This window comes from Apis cerana, linkage group LG1 (genome assembly GCF_029169275.1).
Source record: "Apis cerana isolate GH-2021 linkage group LG1, AcerK_1.0, whole genome shotgun sequence".
In the NCBI taxonomy this organism is placed as follows: Eukaryota; Metazoa; Arthropoda; class Insecta; order Hymenoptera; family Apidae; genus Apis; species Apis cerana.
Genome location: NC_083852.1, coordinates 18,255,520 through 18,272,800, shown reverse-complemented (window position 1 = coordinate 18,272,800; position 17,281 = coordinate 18,255,520). Strand labels below are relative to the sequence as shown.

At 39.8% G+C, this 17,281-nt stretch overlaps 1 protein-coding gene across 2 annotated transcripts in view; it reads left to right on the top strand.

Annotated features, from left to right (window-relative positions):
• LOC107994300 (protein madd-4) overlaps positions 1-17,281 on the top strand; it is a 187,460-nt gene that overhangs the window by 55,339 nt on the left and 114,840 nt on the right. The gene's annotated exons all lie outside the window — the stretch shown is intronic.

The following is a 17,281-nucleotide window of genomic DNA, read 5'->3' as shown; positions in this document are numbered from 1 at the left end:
GTCATCTTCTACCCGGAAGTTCGATCCAATTTCCATTCCGATATCGCGTTTGTTGGAAACAAGAAGTCGTAAAAGTTATCGTTGCTCCTTCTCCCTCTCTGATTCATCGAAAAAAATGCTATAAATCTGAGAAAATGGTCTCTTGAAAGACGCTGCCTTAATCCACTGCCTACCTAAATCAAGCTGTAAATCACGACATCCTTAGGTTGGTGCGTCGTTGAACTTGGAAGATAAGCCGAAGCATCGAAGATTTAGTAATTTAAAGTGTCCCTCGAGGAACACACTTTTCAGAGTTGGTCAAACGCCGCATAAGCGGCAATTAAAGCCAGTTTCAAATTTTAGTTTCAAATCTGTTAATAAAAGTATGCTTTTAAGAAAGAGTTATTATTAAAATTTCGAAGAATAATTTTCCTAAAATTATTCAAAAATAATATTACCAAATCCCGCACTTTTAAACTAATTAATCTTTCTTTAGGATGAATGTCGTAATATATGATATTCATAAGCATTCATAATTTAAAGTTTAAAATACATTTTGAATCCCATTTCATTTTCGAGACTAAAAGCCAATAATCTTAAGAACCTTATCCGAATAGTCGGAAATTGCCAACAACTCGGCCATTTCATTCTATCAAATCGATCTTTTCCGAGCGATATCAAACATCCTCGAAATCTCGCAGCTGTGTTAAGCAATTAAACGTACAATCCGAGAGCATCAGTTAAGCATCAAATAAACAAACATTCGCGAAACGGTTAAGCGCTTCGAATCAATTATTCCGCGCAACGCTCCCCGCGTGTGTAACAATCACAACAGTCTTCCACTCGAACGTATTAATAACCGCGGAATGAGATCGTTGCTCGAATCGTTTCCACCCAATTTCTTTCCATCCATCGGGGGAAAAAAAACGGCCGTACGAGAAACCATTATTACCTCCCATAAACTCGTATGGTGTACGTGATGAATATGCACGCGAAAAATCGCGATTGTACCTATTCACGGATATATTCAGACACTCTATGTATACATATACATATATATCGACGATGCGTTTATAAAGCCTGTCCGGATGCTTCTTCGCCGGTTACATCGTGTCTGGTCAGGCATAATGGAGCCTCTTCGACGATACCTCCCTTAAAGAACACGCGGCCCAGCATCATCGACTTTGCTCTCCCATATCAGATGATGTAACCGAGCCAACCTCCACCCTCTTTCTTCCCAACCCCACCAAACCCCCGGTTGGTCGGGAATCGAGGGTGAGCGGCGAGGTCCGAGCGGTCTTTTAGACGCCACAGCGGCTACCCCTTCGGCGGAGCATCGTCCTCGTCCCGGAGGTCGATAACCACGCGTCTTGTGCCTCTGTGTGGATACCCCGCGATCCCATCCTTTCACCCTTTCCTCCTCTCCTCCTCCACCCCACCCAGTTCTCTGCGCCGCTCTTGCATCCTACATCTTGCTAAATTACGTGCTTCCGTTCGTGACGTTGAAAAGACCAGTTTTGCGTACTCACTCGACGCCGCTATTATCCGGCGAAAGTGGGTCGGGAAGCTGAATGCGCGCCGCCCGCAACCGCCCCGGAATCGATTAATGGGTTATAGTTTTTGCAAGCATGAGAGAAAGAGAGAGAGAGAAGTCGCGGCCGATTTGCGGCTATCGAGAAGATTTGAGATCGCGGCGCTTTTGAGGGTGCGGTAATGGGAAGTCGTTGTTGGATAAGGGGGATGCAAAAGGCACGGGAATGGAGATCTTCCTACTCCTTTTTTCCTCTTTCTTCAAGTACCTATTAATCTTCTTGGATTAGTCTTGTGAAGTACCGATGTCGAGGAATTAAGCTCCTTGCGCAATTCGTTTCCCTACGTATGGATGAAGGAGAAGAGTTTAGATAGGAACGGATCTTATAGGATCTTCTTACTCTCCTTATTCTTCTCTTATTGAAAGACACGAGATTTTTATACTTGGAAGGATAAACGTACATTGTTCGAACGAGGAATGGATGGATATTTAACGATGAGAATAATAAAAATCGGATATGTAATAGCATTGTTCTCTAAAGTTCGAATTATCGGCAATTGATCGCCTCTGTTTAAATATCGCGAAAAATGTGCAGGAAACAATGGAGCGCCTAGTTTCACCTAGTTAGATTTCAGATGGAATATAATTTCACGGAAAACTAGATCCATATTCTATCTCGAGTGCGACGCGTGCGTGACGAGCGGTACTCAACGGAACGAGGGGCACGCGAATAATGCTTGGCCGTATCAATAGTATCGCGATGTATCTATCATGGCGGCAGCGGTGTAACGCAAAAAAAAAAAAGGAAAAAGAGGAAAAAAAGGAAAAAAAAGAAAAAGGATGAATCGCGGTGCAACGCGATGGATCCCTTCACGAGAATTTGTCTAGTTTACATGGATCTCGATGTTAATGGAAGATAAATGATATTGCGTCGCGCGGTGGAATGCAAAGGAGATGGGGGATAATAGGTGGGGAAGATTGATACACTGGCTCTCGCGAACTTTCATAAATATTCGAACAGGGAACATTCGATAAACTATTGATATCGAAATATTTATTTCGTATTTCTACATTTTTATGGAATATATGTATTTAATGGTAAGCGTTTTTCTTCTATCTTCAGTTGTTCAAATTGTATTTCGTTTTTCGTCATTGTCAAATTCGTAATGACAAAAATTGGATAAATCTTGGGAATAAATTAGGGAGTAAGTATTTGTACACGGAAGTGTTGTGCCGTTGCCCTAACTACGACAGATACGAGTGTTACAAACCTCGTGGGATACGAGTTAGTTGGAATCCAAATTGTCTGAATCCTTGATTTCGTTTTATTAGTTAGTACCGTTGCGAGTATCCCCGGCATCATCTAGTTCTATTAGCTAAACGTTCCTACCAATTTCACTGTTTCCATCTAAATGATAATTAACTTTGTTAATTATAATTAACTTTACTTACGATTCTTGTTTTTCGCGTAAATCGATGATTATTCGAGGAACATTTAATTCCACGAACCTTTTGTGAATCTCGAGTTTCATGAAATCTGATAAAATTAAGATCTTGAACCATTATTCACCGATCGTCAATCGCAATGAAACAATCGCGAAAAGAGAATTTCTCGAGACACGAGAAAACCAATTCGTTTTAATTGTACTTATAATTAAATAACGGATATTATTAAATTTTATGAAAAAGAAATAAGAATACGACACGAGCGACGAATAAAAGAAAATTTCCAACTCTCTCTCGTTCCCAATCACGATCCAAGATAAGAATTAAATCTTGAATTCATAAAGTAAAAGAAAAGTCGTATTTCTTGTCGATTCGATCGAAGCATTATGTTTATCACACGTCAAGGATTCGACGATCAGGGATCGTCGATACCAGAACAGGATCGAAACACGAAACTCGGGTCACACAGCGTCAGTTTGTATCCCTGTTGAAGGATCGGATGTGTCGTTCCATCGCGTAGGCGTGAGGGAGGGTGGTTATGTAGCCGGCCGCGCCAAAAGTGCACGAGTAATGCCTGGTGATTTGTCACGGGGACAATTTGTAATCGTTTGTCAGCCGCTGTACACCGTAAACACAACTAACTGCCGTCTTATTCAAATGAGAAGCGCGCACGGAGCTCGTACATACTCGATGCCTATCCGCCTCGCATCTCGGAACGCGCCGCGTCTCAAAATTCCGTCTTGTACGCGTGAAGCTTCTGATCCGTCTCATTAATCTCGTGGAATTATTTCGACCTCTTCCTCTTTTCCTTGTTTCAATTGCCGATTTAACTGCGTGTGTTTTTTTTAATTTTGTTCGAAATAAGAATTAGATTTTTAAAGTGTTTAAATCGTTTCGATTCGAAATTAAAAATTAAATTTTGGAAACTTAAAAAATTGTCCAAAGTATTTTTATCTGTATTAATATATTTTGTATAATCATGTACAAGATATATATATATATATATATATCTTGAAATTCGAAAGTTCAATTTCTTTAACGTCTAAATATAGGTAAACATCTTCTCTCGATGAGTATTACTCCATAAATTGTTAAACAAATTGCCCAAAATCCCTACGATAAATGTTTCTTATACCACCATTTTCAGAATTCCAAGATCTATTCGAGGCTTTGTTGCTAACAAAATACATTTCCGTCGCTCCAATCTAAACAATCTACTTTAAACCGAATGAACTCCATCTTCCCCGTCATTTTAAATTCCAAGATGGAACAACCAAAGCTGAAAGTGACTGCGAAAACACGCGGTAACTACCCAGTTGTCAAAAACACGCGCGATTTACGCGATCGTTCGTGTGCAACCGAAAAATGATGAAAGATAAATCGGCGAATCTTAATCCTCGTCACGCTCACCCGGCAAATTTGTCGCCCGCCACGCTCGTATTTCGTCCACCTTTATCCCGTTTCCCTCGGCAAACTGTAAATTTTCGCCGATATTTACGAGGCAGGGCATCCAGTTCGTAAACCAAACGTCGATTCACGAAAATCACCACTGTTGGCGTTCCACCGAGGGTGGAAGAAGACGAGAGACGTTAGAGCGGCGGAGTCAGCGTTTCCAGTGGCGAGGGGAGAAGGGTGGTCGGTAGACAAATGGCCGCGGGTATCGATGAGATTATTGTGATCGTCCTTGAAGAAGTGTGCGTTCTCGGCAACCCTTTACGGAACCGCGCCAGCGCGAGATCGTGTGTTCCGGCGCCGCGGTGTCTGCTCTCTGATGGTATTACTCCATCAGAGCGAAAGGGGCGAGGAAAAAGGCGAAATAGGGTCGAAGGAGGGTGGAATGTTTGCGCCGAGCGTAGTGGAAGGGGCGCAATTAGGTTTTAGATGCTGAAAGGAAGACCGATTCGATGAGAAATTGGAGGGTGCAACGTCACCTTCCTCTTGCCAGGATTAACGAGCACAATTGGCTAGAATAGAAAATTGGCGCTTGGAAAATTTGCCAGGTATATCTTGCCAGGGCTTGAAAATATCGCGAAACATTCGAGGTGAGAATCTCCTCGGAAGAATTGAGATTTTTGTGCTCGCTGTGCAACGACGAGACATTAGTTATTGGAACGTTGGAGAAATTTGCTGCGATGGTTATTGGATTTCGAAATTAGCTACTCGAGCAAATCGTAAGGGTGGAATTTTTTTTTATGAATCTTATACCTGGCTATATAAACTCTTGGAATTTTTCGGGCGAAATACGTTGAGTGTTGGACATGTATCGAAGAGATGAGAAGAGTTATAAGCTTTGATAATTTCTTAACGATACGATGGCATCTTGTTATTAAATCTTATATTATTTCAAGATGGAAAAAAAAATCCCCGAACTTTCATCCGATATTAAATTCTTCCTCCCTGAACGATAACCGAATAACTTCGATTTTTCTCGTCAAATTAATCAACAACCTTAATCGGGATTTCGCAAACTTCATTAAGAGAGCCGAAAAAGAAAAAATTCAGTTGAAGGACGATCGAAACCAAACTTCAGAAGCCATGAACTTGAACGGGATTCGAAGGATTAAGAAGAATTGACCTCGATTGATCCCATGGTCGTGGTCACAGTTGGCGTAATATTTGGATGGTTCACGGTCGAATGGATGGATGATCGCATTTACCATCGCTTAGTCTCGTTCGACGGAGCATGTAGCAATCGAAACAGGACGATCGGTATCTGGTGGGTGGAACGCATAAACGCGTTTCTCGTCGGTCATCGTGCTCACCAGTCATTCGCAGACATGACGCATTAGCGGCGCAGATCGCGATATCGTATAATCTTGCACGAAAGGCTACACAGTGTGACGCGTGATTCCTGTTTAGTTAATCGGAAGCTGGTCCCGGCGAGAAACTGTCAGACCGCTATCGCACAGGTGGCTCACTTCGCTCGACTTGGCTGCCATCATCGAATGAGGATTATCAATTAAGCAACGAACAAAGGTCCTGTCTACGACAATCGAACACGAGGAGAGCACGTTAATGATTCATCGATCGGTTTCTGATACGCAACACCCGACGAACCGGCATCGACCAGACGACTAAGACCACCCCTGTGTGTGCATGACAGATGTCGTCTTCCGTTAATTGGATCTTGTGCGTTTCTACGATCGTGGAAAGTTATTCCGGCTGGGTGAGCAAGAACAGTGAGGTCTAATACGGATGTCTATTGGTTGCAAAGGCATCTCTCGTACGAGCTTTGTCGTTTCACGATTCAGAATTGATCATGGATATCGAGATATAAGATAGAGGAATGTCTCGCGAATACAGAAAAGTTAGTAAGATTTTTAAGATTCATAATGGGGGAGCTTTATTTTTTTTTTCAAATAAAGTTTGTATCTCGTGGTTTCAATATCTTACGATTATGAAAATATCTTGAAAAAAATTGAGTTTACTACGAATCATCGTAAAGCAGTTTACGTGTGTCAAGAGAGAAATTAATCATCTTCTTATTCGAAGAATTTGATTTTATGCGAGGAAAAAAAATATGTACGTATATTATGAAGAAGAATATTTTCAAGCCATTCGAAAGATTGAATGTAGATGAGGATCTTTAGAAAAATATGCCGAGTGCTTTGGACAGTATTCCAAATACGAATTTTAAAAAAGTTCTGAGATTTTATACCAAAAATGTGTCAAATGCATTGATGCCGTGAAAGATTATTTAGAAAAATAAAAATATCACTTTCTTCTCTGACATATTATATTTCTCGTTTTATCAATAACTTTTCTATACTGAAAGAAAATTTAAAAGTTCGGGAAATAATACGTATTAATACATTCTTTAGTATTATTCTCGATTACATCGATTAATTTCTTCTCTGAAATATTTACCATTCTATCTACCATTTCTTCCAGAAAATGTTATTACTCGTCATTGAAAAGAAACGAGGAACACTCGTCTAAAGACAAACAAAAATAATAAAGTCGATACGAAGAAAATCGTGGACGATCCGAACTTATAAAGAAACATATTCGACTTTGGAAATTCGGTTAAACTCGTATAAGAGATTCAAAAAAACAAAGATCCATATTCTGACTCGACACTATCCTCCATCCCAATGGGATAACATTCTCAATCGCGGAGGCAGTCGATGTCGATGGGAAAACGAGCACGTACACGGTAACCGACGTCTACTGTCAATTCGACTTTCCGGATTATTACAGCACGATTGCGTAGAAGCCGTTTACCTAGCAGGTGTTGCGCAAGCGATTGCCGGCGGGGGTGGGAGTCGACGCCGCACGACGTCTGCCGGAAATTGTAAACGTCGTTGAATCGCGTGCAGCCGGAAGGTGCGACTGACAGTACTCGGACCCCGTAACGCGTTCGAGAACTGTTGGTTGCTTGGCTTTCGTGCCACGAGGAAACTTACGATCACTGGGAGCAATCCGGGTACGACGTATTCCTCGAGGATGATGCCGCTGGATATTATCCGTCCATCCATCCGCGATAGTTGAAAGATTGCGAGCAATTATCTTGCCTCGAGAATTTTCCTTCTATATATATATATACATGCGTACGTTTCAGGATGATGTTATCAAATAATATATATATATATATATAAGTTGGAGGAAGTTTTAAAATTGAATCGATGATGGGGTGGAGGATTTATGATTGATTCTCTTGCGTAATATTATTCAGAAGTTATCCGGTAACAGTGTTAATAAATTCTCTTGTATAAATGTAACAAGTTTGCTAATAAAACGAGCAAACTTGTACAAGTGAAATGTAACAAATTACATGTAAAATTATGAGAACTGTTTTGCCAACGGAGTAATAATTTATAATTTGTGTCAACAGTACATTCGTTCTTGTTGTTGTAAACTATTGTCGTAGTTGAAATATGAGGAGAGAGATCGAATGTTTCAACTTGATTTGTTGTAAAATGTGCCAAATTTCGGCTTTTGAACAATGATACGTTTTAGATTAGGTTCATCGATGGAACATCTTTTAATGATATTACAACAACACGGATACACGAATGTTCAATTAAATTCTCTTAGTATCCTCCACGATACGATTTTATGTATACACGTATCACAATATATTTCAGTCTCTATGGGTATGCTCGTTTTCGTTCGGACTGTAAGTAAACGTCCCGAGAGTGGCATACATCTGCACAGGTCCGACGCTGACCTTTATAAAGGTTAACAATACGATTACGGTCCAGGTGCGCACAGTAGTTCAGATCCCATGCATTATTTCACTCGATGAAAATTAAAGCGAGCTAAGCGGGTATAACTTTAAACCATAATTTAAACAAGAGGAGGAGGAGGAGAACAAACATCGAATTCAAATTAGAAATACGATTTAAACGAAAATCTATCAAGTTGAAATCAAAGTTTAAGAAGAAAGTGAAAAGTATTCCGAGGATTCCCAATTGGGAGAAACGAAAAGGATTCGTAATCTCCCGAGTTTCCAATATATCTGATATCGTATCGGTAGAATAGTTGTACGAGATGGGGAACGCCTATCAAGAGTACGATGGAAATCAACCTGTCCTCCCTCGCTCTCCGACTCTTCCGTGCAATGTAGGATCACGTGACAGGACCTTCTGGTGTCTGGCACCGAAACGATCAGGAATCGATGTTCACGCGTGCCTTGACTCGACCCGACATACCCGGTGAATGTTCGTGCCGTCGAGTGCGCGGCTATCCGTGGTATCCCGACACGAGTACCCTCGCCCACTTGGCCGATGTTACACATCGCGTGGGACCTTCTACAAAAGCGTTTTCGCCGTGCAAATCGCCGACCAGGTCGTAAATACGACGCTGGCAACAAAGTAGATGAAACGACGAATAGTCGACGTGATGTGATCGTCGGTTCTTTGACGATCGCTGCATATGGCGTACGTTTGCACGTGAGTGTACTTACGTACGCGCTCGTGAAAAAGGGTAAATATGGCGATGAATAACGGCGACCTGGAATACGAGGAAAGACGTAGCGAAGAATGAGAATGAACTTGTGACAAATGGGTTTTAATTTGGCACGGTTGCCGGCACGTGGTATTCGTCAAATTGGAGATTTGTATATTTCGCGTGGCGATTTACCATTCTCTTTGCGATTCCGTGTAATTGCTTATTAGAAATTTGATTTATTATCGGATATCAATTTTTTTAGGATACGATACAGGATCGGTTTTTCGACAAAGCCAACCGGTTATCTCGTCGGATCGATGAGTGGTTTGTTACGTTAGATTGGAGATAAAATAGCGTTTTGTTCGTAATTCGGAAATTCGTGGATTAACTTTAGAAATGGTTTCGGTATAAACAAAATAGAACTCGGAGTAAATGTGAATTTGACATATTCTGAAATAGCTTTTCCATATCGCCGGTATTCCAATTATTCGTTCAATTATATCTACTCGTTAAATTCCAGATATGAATGAAAGAACAGAAGGATACGATTCCTCTTTCATATTTAAAATACATTGCAAATGCAAATATCAATTTATTCTAAAGAAATTCACGTTTAAAGGATACCGTTTCAACTTATCACCACTTTACACCGCAATGGTAGACAACCGAACAATCATCCTTTTTCCACTCAAACCACAGCCAAAAAAAAAAAAGCAAAAACCAAAAAACGTTCCAAATACATTCAGCAGTCATCTTATCGTACGAAACGAGGACAATACCGCAAAACATTCCACAGCAAAAAAAAAAAAAAAAAAGAAGAAGAAAAAAAAACAACGAGCCATTTAACCGGATCGGCGAGTCGACGAAAGGTATCGAAAAGAGGGAAACGAAAAACGTGGTAGACAAAGAGACGTGGTCGGCGAAGGACCATGGAATTACTTGGCATGGCGTATCTGGCAAACGATCGTCAAGGGAGTAAGATCGTTGTCGCGAGTGGAGAAGGGGTGGCACAGCCCCCAGAAGAGCAGCGAGTCGTGTCTCACGATCCAAGCGTACGCTCGCCTCGTGTACGCCAATCTCTTTTCTTCGTCTCTTCACACACACACACACGGGAAGGGTGGCGACGTTAACCCCGCACGCTTGCCAAAGTTTAATGCACCTTTGGTTTTCGGTCGTCGCGTTTCGGCGACGGCGCGAGCGAGCGCGGACGCCGCTCTGGCGCCGCGGATCCGCTTCCTTCTTCTCTACTTTTCACTCGACAGATTCTATCCTCCTCGCTCTCCCTCCTATTCCATCCTGCCTTCTCGTTTCGTGGCGCGCGGTTCTCGTACAACCGGGCCCAGGCTTCGCCCGTTCTTTTACATCCGATTGGCTCGCGATTCTTTCTCATCTTTCCGCTCGCGTTCTTCTGTTTCTTGTGACGGTTTGCCACGTTCGAGGAGATATCTCGCCATCGCCGCGTTTTATTGCCAAGCTCCCTTTGTCGTTATCGGTTGCCTCTTTGGAAAGCTTCTTTACAGTACGTTGAGATTTGAAGATTATCTCTTACACGTTTGTCGTGGATGAGACGTTTTATCTCTATATCCATTATATTTCTAGGTATTCAAGATATTTCTTTTATGATGATCACTTATGTTATGTAATATTCTTGATTCGTTAACATTCGTGAGTGAAAGTTTAAGTTTAAGTTTAACGAAGTTTTAAACGTTAGTCATTGGAATATTTTTACAAAGATGGAAGAAACGATTCATCGAAACTTAAAAGTTGGTTGTAATTAAAATTTTTGGAGCATGAGAAACGAAGATCGAGTTGTTTTCGCTTCGGCAAGGAGGATAATAATATATTCGAAACTATGACGATGATAAATGTATCTTGCACAAAGATCATTATCGTTTTTATTTGCGACGTACTCGTATATATCACTCGATTCAGCGATCGCATAAAATACATATTATGCAAAATGGTGTGCAGGAATCGCGACGAGTCGTTCTTAAATCGAGCAATCGAGCGGAGTGAAGGTTTCGAGTCGGATGCCTCGACGCGAACGATCTTTCTTGCTTGGTTACACGTGTCATTGCGCTCTCGCGCGATGTAAAAGAGGCAAATTTGCATATAAAACGACTAATTTATCACATTGTTAGAGAAGAAAGGCCAGCCTCATTGGTATCGTTTTTCTGTCAAGCAATAGTTTCGCGATGAGTTTAAATATCCGACTTCTGTTTAGTTCTCTTTCGACTATTTTATTCTTGTTTTATAATTCTATATATTATTTTAATTTCGTATTTTACTTACATTATTTTATTCCTGATATATTAAGTTTTCAATTCTGATTTTTGCAACTAAAAATATGATAGAATATTTCAATTTTCAAAATTTCTTTTTCTTAACTATATTTATTAATTGTTTTTGTTACAATTAATATAATTATAAAATAAACTGCACAAAATAATTTTCATTTTGTAATTTCATAATTTATCTCTACATTCTTCATTTTTTTCGCATTCCCAAATTCACTCCAAAATTCACTGGTTGCTCTTTTTAAATTAAAGTTCATATCGAAAAAATTTTTTCAAAATTAAAAGTAGAATAACAAACTTCCAAGTCCAAGTGCTTTCTATCATCGAATTTGTTATCATCTGATTATCGATAAAATCGATTGCAAATGATATCTTATATATAAATGGAATATAAATGGAATAATTCAATTCATTACGATATCGATTTGAATATACATACGCGATTCATGAAATATCAAGAATCTCCCTCTGATCGAAACGTGTTGCTATCGAGCATCCCAATTGGATTCATTAAAAAATATCGAACTATCGAGTATACGTCATTCTATTAGCGGGATACGAACTACGAAGGATTTAATTTTGACCGCCACGGTGACCATCGCGTGGAATAAAAGAGGCGGAATGTCGAGAAATATTTTCGCATGTCTGCTTTAAAGGATCGACCGTGCTGCTTTTTCGCGAGGAAACGTTGTCCTGCTTTTGTCTTCCGGGTCGCGAGGATGCAGAGCAGAGTTCGAGTAAACGAGATTTCTTTGTATCTTGGTCGAGAAAGCTTGTATGCTGGATTTTTCTTTCTTTTTTTTTCCTTTTGCCTTTCTTTTTTATTTTTTTTCTTTTTGTTTCTTTTAGTTTGATCGTTTTTCACTTTTATTTATTTTTTTTTTTATTCTTTTCCCTCCTTTTTTTCACTTTGCGTGAAACGTAACGCTTGGGGCTGACGCTCAATGGGAAAGTTGTGTCGAGTAGCGTGCGTTTAGCGGAAAGGGGACAGCTCTGAGAGAATTGTTTGGATTGCAGAGAGGATTCGCTCTTCTTATTGATGATCGACCCGTGATACGTTTCTATTTTAGATTCTTTTATTTTATTTGCAAGTTTTTATCGAATGGATAGAAATTATATATACGTGCAATACGATTGTTCTTTTCTCTCATCTCGTTTTCATCTTCCCAAATGTAAAATTCGAGGAATCAATTTCGGAATAACGAATCGTTTATTTTATCTCACATTGAAGTTTTTATTTTTACTCGCCGTGATTAAAATAGTTTACAAATAGTTGTTCGAAATAATCCGCGTCTCTCCCTCTCTTTTTCTCTCCCATGCGTATTCGTTTCACGGCTGCGAAAATCTTATTCTTATCTCGTCTTAAACCACCTATTTATAATTCACAAGCAAACATTTTCCACGTTGAACTTATTCGCTTGAGCCGATGATGCACTTTCACAGTCACGTAGAAAGACCACGTCGCGTTTCTTTTATAAATCGTCCCTGTTCGCGAAGGCTGGCTCACAATGTGAAAAGTTCATCGAATACCGAGCCGTCCGATTAAGTTATATTTAATTAAAAGTACGGTGCCACGCGCAATCATCCCCCTTTATCCACGTTGGCAGAGCCATAGTCTCGTTGCAACTTCCCTACATCCGCGAGAGAGCATCCGAAAGTTCGTGAAAATAATTCGCATAATAATCCAAACACTCTGCCGGTAGTTTTAACCGAGAAGGAAAAATAAACGGTTCGCTAGACCCTGGGTTGCTCGGAAAATTTAATTAAAACGTGGCCGCTCCAGAGAGAGAGAGAGAGATCCAGTTTTCCACCGATCTAAAAATCGACGAACAATTTCCACCATCGAGCCACTTTCATACTGGCACGATCAATTTTTTCCTCCTTTCATTTTCCTTTCTTCCCTTTTTTTTCTCTCTTTTCTTTTCCTCGTTTTTTCCTCCTCCTCCACCTCCTCTTCCTCCTCCTCCTCGATTCTTCGTTAGCATAACGAGGCTCCGTAAGAGCACGCGCGGACAAAAATGGGCTGTCGAATATCTGGGGCGTAAAATTAACGGATTTTAAAATAGTTGAGCATTCACGGCCGGTTAGCCGCGACGGCGCATTATACATACGTTGCTGGTTATATTTGAATCGACTTATCGATTCGAACTCGGCCGTTTTCCTCATACGAGCCATTCAATGTAAGCACGGTGTTATGCTTGTATCATAATGAGGATCGAACTCGCCCACGTAAAATTGTTTTCCTACGAGCTACAAGTTCGGAGATAAAACTCGTTTTATTATCAGCGTTTTTTTGTTTCTCCCTCTTTTTTTTTTTTTTTGATTTTAGTTCCACCGCTTCTTTCCTCCATGCTTCTCCCTTATCGTTTTACGTGCCGTGAACGCACAGGTGCACATGTTTCGTTGTTATTCCGTAATGAGAAATCCTCGAATAATTTACGAGACGCGTAATTCGCTAAATCTCTACTTCGGTCACAATTACGACAGGATAACGAGAAAAATACCTTTTTTTTTTTGCATTAAAATTTTTAAAAAGGAAATTAATCGATATATACTATATATATATGTGCTATATATAATTTTTTCTTTAATAAAATTTCTCTCTCGTAAACTCACCCATTCATCCATCACTCGCTGTTCTCTTAAAAGGACACTTGATACGTGGATACTTGCACACTCTTAACCCCTTTCAAAATTCCCGCGTATTTTTAGTGCTGGTGAAAAACAGGCTGTATAATATTGAGATTAATAGAATTCGGATATTATCTATACTATAACTAAACTGTTACATAAATTTCCATATAATTATCACGTATTATCGTAAATTGCGCGAAAGGAATGTTGGCCGTACATACAGCCACGCTAAGCACAATTTTCGTGAGAACGATGAACGCGCGAAATTTAAGATATCCCGCGAAGGAACGCGAGGCACGAGAGATCGTGATTTCCAAAAAATTGGTTCGGCGAGAATTCGCTTAGCCCTCTATCCATCGGTGCTCTTAATTTTCGTGTCGTATGAAGATATAGATTCGTGGATGGAGGATTCTCGCGGGAGTAGGTAAGACGTGGCGTTTCGTGCAAGAAATATCGAATCACCGATCGTTCCACCCGTCGATATTATCCATCTGATGGATCGAAATTATATTATAATCCCCGAGCCGTGTGATGGATATTCTGATTGGATCGGTAAATCGCTTTACTAATAGTCCGCAGTTTTCAAAGTGGATCGTGACCCGATCGTTCGACGAGCCGCGCGAGGTGAAACTTTTTAGAAAAGCGTTCAATCATGATATCTCTTGGGGAATCTTTTTGGGGAATATTGCTTGTCGATTGGTTGTCGACAAACGATTTCGATTACGATCAATGTATTTTGAATCGTAGCAAAATTTGCGGATAACCCTTCGCAACACACGATTTGTTTTCCTAATCAATTCTGATTTTTATTTTCCTTCTTTTCATTTGTTACATTTGACTGCGTTAAATATCGTCTCATAGCAATTTAAATATTTTTTGAGAAAAAATATTGTTATCATGTTAGAGATAAACACGTAATGCAAAGAGTTAAAATTGTGTTGTTAAATGATGAAATTCAATTCAAATTATGTAGATCCTCGATTAAACGTTTGTTGCGATCGATGTCATTTAAATTAAATTAAAAAAAAGAAAATTAAAATTATAATGTTTAATTATAATTCGATGAATGATTGATAATTTTTAATGTTTAGATCGGTTATATAAAAGTAAAAAGATGACGATGATGATTCGTGATGATTGACTGAAAGATTCGTGACGGTTTATTTGATAAAAATATTGATGTATTGATTTTTCGAATGAATGAAAAATTCATAACTAGTTCTCTCTTTTTCTGTTTCCTTCTTTTTTTTCTCGATAAAATGTATATTCTGTAAATTGCTCTCCGACAGTGATTTTTAAAAGAGCAAAGTTTTTAACATGATTAAGCCTTGTCAGTCTTTATAAAAAGAGTATGACGTAAAATTTATTTGAAATATAACTGCGTCGTTCATCCAAAGAGGATATAGAGAATAAAGTAATATTACTTGTTTCGATCTAATCTGAAACCATAATATGTGAATACATTTCATGATTATTTAAATTATACAAATATATTTTATATATTTTAAGAGCTTTTATTATAAAAATTGATAGTCTTCCGTTATTACTTGCACACATGAATGAAGGACAACGATTTCTTTGTATCAAAAGTTACAACTTTAAGTATTCTCGAACTTAAATTATTCAAGCAACGCCCATCGACTTTCGAAGTCGCTCGAATAATTATGAACATTAATTCCTTAATCAAACTTGTCAGAATCTTTTAAAACAATAATAAATTATGAACACGTCACACGTTGTTTATCCAATCAGATTTTCCCAACTCAAGTCCAACAATCAAAATATTTTTTTTTTCAAAATTCAGAAAAACAAATCATCGTTGAATCGAGAAAGTTTCATAATTCGATCGGTATCAATTACCGATATTTATTCTTTCGTTATAAAGTGCAAAGTAGTTTTTTTTATACCATTAAATAATCTATACATCCTGTGAAAGTTCGGGGAAACGAACGACGACGAGTAGTCATCTTTGGAATGCTCTCGAACACGAAAACGTTTTCATCGCGCATTAAATGAATAATCTCGATCCACGAGCGAATTAATTCTCCCCCCCTTTCATACGGCGAAGTGACTCTTCGAGCGACTGTTTGAATAGAGAGAGCTAGATTAAAAAAAAAAAAAAAGAAGAAGAAGAAAGATGAAAATAGAAAAAAAATGGAAGAAAGTTAGGGAAAAAATGATTGTTCGTCCGCAGAGTTTCCGAGCATTTTCGCAAACGAGCACACGCGATCTTTCTCGGCCTATAACGAGCGGCGAGCAACATCGCTGGTTATTTGCTCGGTTAAAACACAGTCCATTTCGCCGTTTCTGCTTCTGGTCCCGGAAGAGGTCCGAGGGAGTGCGATGATTTATATCGCGAGCGCCATATTGAGCCACTGCCAGCGGCACGCGACCAAGGAAATTTCCTAAATTGTTTTCCCCCTTGTCGACCGATCTCAGCGACCACTTCCTCTCGTTCGAAATCCTCGCGAATCCCCGCCCCTTCCGTCACGCAAAAATTCTATCCTTATCTGCGAAATTGTCGAAACTATACTACTCCCGATCGATATAAATCTCGTGAACCGTCTCCTGGCGAAACCTCCTCGCCACCACAATATTTAAATATTTAAATTATTCGCTCGAGGAATCGAATAATGCGATGTTAAATTGTCTCGACACAGCGAAATGTCATTCTTCGAGGATGCAAAAAATTTCCGATATTATTCTCTCTTCCATCTTCCATTTAAGAATCGGATAAAGTGATCGCGTGGGACTGTCGTCGCGACCGGAGAACGTTCCAAAATTATCTCTCTCGTATTCCATCGATCGGGACGATCGCTTTTACCCCAGAAACGTCAGTGGAACGTTGGCGAATTGTCGCTACATGGAAATCCTGTCGTCGCGACCAACAGAAGTCTGGGGTGTGAAGGGGGAGGGAAAAAGGTGATCGACGGGGAATAGGGCTCGGTGAAGATTGCATTCCGCGTGTGAAATTGCGGAGATCCCGCGATGACGCGTGACACCGAATTCTCGCGGCATTTGTCGAGGCCCGTGGGTGGGAACAGTTGGGAGCAGAACTGTTTATCGAACTTTGCTTCGAGGATCGACCAACTCGCCCCTTTTCCTTCGCCACGTGTAGGTTCACGTCGTTGTTTGGTCAGATTCGAAGATATAGGAGTGGTGCAACGACGTTTACACGAAGGAAAGTATCGGTAAATGTCGTTTCTTTCTCAGATAGCCGATCGAGGACAAGCCAGAATTTATCCGCTTTCTTCGTCTCTGTAATTACGTTGAATTACGCAAGACACGTTCTACGTAAGGTGGCAATCAGCGGTCGAGATGGAAATCTACGTGATTTTTGTCTTCGCAACTCGGAGAAGACGGGATCCTTGTAACATTTTCTTAGTTTTACAAATCAATTTTATCCGGTTCGGTTTTGATTTTAAGTATTGAACGTAATTGCCAAAATTTTTTCGCAAAAGTAATTTCCAAATAAAGGATTTTTATTTCGAAACTATTTTAT